The sequence below is a fragment of the Primulina huaijiensis genome, chromosome 4 (genome assembly GCF_012295235.1).
Source record: "Primulina huaijiensis isolate GDHJ02 chromosome 4, ASM1229523v2, whole genome shotgun sequence".
Taxonomy (NCBI): Eukaryota; Viridiplantae; Streptophyta; class Magnoliopsida; order Lamiales; family Gesneriaceae; genus Primulina; species Primulina huaijiensis.
Window position 1 is genome coordinate 15004515 of NC_133309.1, and position 2821 is coordinate 15007335.

Here is a 2821-nt window from a genome sequence, read left to right on the forward strand (position 1 = left end):
CGACCATTGATTGACCAGGGCCGTACCCTTATGATGATGAGCCATCTCGAGCTGATTAACAGTCAACTCTCCCTTGTTGAATGGCATGTTACCTTTCTTGAAAGTGGCAGGAAGGTCCTCCATCACTAACAATGATTCATCATTGCAAAGGGTAGTGAGACCAGAACATTACAATGAAACATTAAAGTAAATGTTATGCTCGGTCATAAAGAGAAAGGTGGTGAAACCCAATAACCAGAGCAAGGTACCAATTTAGATAAGAGGGTGAGATGGCAACATCAATCTCACTTACTAAATCAAAGTCCTATTATGAATACACAAAGAAGGCACGTGATATGACTTTACTGGAAAGGGACCGTATTAAGTCTATAAAATGAATGCCGCCCGTTGCTTAAATCAGCTTAGGTCCCCTCCTTTTTGTGTGGTCAAGCAGGATAAGAAACTCAATAAGACTCTGAGTTTGAGCTGTCCTCGGATGTACACCTGCTTGTGGCACCTCGGAATTACAGACTTACGACGGTAAGAGACCTGGACCCGACGTTCGTTGGAGTCGTGGAAGCCTCACCATGGACAAAGATAGGGACCTTCGGTAAGCGGTATCAATTCTCTAATGCTGAAAAACTCTGTCCCGAGTAGTGGAAAAGACAAGATACGAATATGTTGTGTAGCAGGCGGTGAATTGTTGAGCCCTTATGCAGCGTCCCGAGCAAACTAGGTGGATCCAGGTTTAGATTGAATCACATATTATTTTTTCTTAGGGTAAGCCCCTTCTGGAGAAGTAGTTCGCCCACTTCCACCAATTTTTACTTCCTACGGAATTGTAGCCATGCTTTATTTCTTGGAAAGAAACCCCGTTGTCAGCCACGGTTTGTTTGAGATCCGTTACTGGGCATGTGAGCTTCTACTTCTTAGTAAAAGGGCTTACTCCTAGGATTGACTGGGTGAGGTTCCCCAACCGTAGCTACTCTTCCGCCGTTTAAAAAGTTAAACAGGTATTCCCCGAGTATTCCAGTATATCGCTCCCTATTCGTATTGTTCCAATGCTAACGAGGTACTCGCTTTTCTACAGCTACAGAATTCGTACATTCAAAAGTACAAGACAAGTTGTATCTTCAACTACATAAGAAGATAAAGCCCTAGGCGAAAGGCGAAACCAAATACCTCCTCAATTGTTGAAGTCTCAATACGCGCTTAAAGCATTTCCAACTATAATCACGTAAGAAAGGAATTCATTGACTTTGAACAACAAAAAGCCTGTCTCCTATCCTCCGAACTCTTTTTTTTCCCGGTTAACTACGGGCACTTTTTTTTAGAGAAGATAGACCTTAGAAGCGTAACACTCCGGGATTGTACGTGATGGAGGATGGGAGTAACTCCGGTCTCTCCTGGTAATAGTTTTCTTTCTGGTGGCCGTGACAAGTGGGCTTCGGTGAGCGGTTGCCCTTTTTAAATAGGCTTAATTGGTTCGAATCCGAATAAGGGCTTTTTCCTCTTTCTTTTTCGGTATGCTGCTCTGCGAGCATAGCGATTGAACAACAAAAAATCCAACCTAAGATGAATATCCTTCGATCGTTATCTCCTCATCTTCCTATTTACNAGCAAGGCAGACGATAAGTCATCGAAGGGTTTGTGTGAATAATAGAATGGTAAACATTATTCATTTTAAAGTGTCCCACGGTGATATAATATCTTTTCAAGAAAATGATGCGAGAACCCGCGGTGAAAAAATCATAGGCAAATTTCTGGATCGCCCGGTAAGAATGTGGAGAAGAACCAAAACAGAATGGTTCCGAAAATTCAAAACGTTGAAGGGATGCCGCCTACTACTAAAATCCCAGTTTTTACAACAGTTGCGTTCTTCTATGCAAGAAGAAGACACAAAGAAGTTTGGATCCAAAAAAGTATGCTTAGGCAGTTATTTCGATGAGCACAACAGAATGAAGAGGAATTTGTATCATTTCAAATCCTTATTCTTATCGAAGAGAAGGAACGAGAAAAAGAAAAATATTCCTACTCGAACAAGAAATCCTATAGTTTACAACTCTTCTTTATATAGTAATTCGACCTATTGCTCCGCATCCCCCCATCAGTTTACTATGAAGAGAAAAATCAAAAGAATCGAACTACCTACTCATTATTCGGAGGTGAATCATAGAACACCAAAAGCTGTGGTATTTTATGGACCTAACATAGGTCACATCCCTCACGACATAAGATTGAAAGATCCAAACCTTCTTCTTCGGAGCGGAAACGAACGTGGCCAAAACATATAAAGATCGGCGTAATCCCTCATAAGGGATATATCTATCCGGATAGAGGATAGTTTAGATCTATTCATAGATAGATCTTTCTCCATATAGATAGGTATCTTCGTGGATAGAGATAAAGATAGGGATCCATCTAGATCTTGAATCACTATTTCCATTTTTTTTTCTTGACGACAAGTTTTCAATCTTAATGCAGGGCAAGGCTGCCAAAGTAGTTTTTCAATTATTAGGATCGGAGCGTAGACGAAGCGAGCAGAGCCCAGGAAACAGGGAAGCCCGTCATAAAGCAGTCTTCTACTTCTAGTCGACTGCTGGCCTGAGAGAAGGCGGCCTCTCTCGGGAAACATGGCAAAATATCTCTTTTGGGTAGGTGCAGTAAGAGCAGAGGAGATCAGATACACGGAAACGAAGACCTTCGAGCACAAATATTGAACCGGGAAGAAAAAAGGGGAAAAAAGGAAAGTCTAAGTACATATGGCACGAAAAGGAAATCCGATTTCGGTAAGACTTGATCTGAATCGTAGTTCAGATTCAAGTTGGTTCAGTGAGGGCGA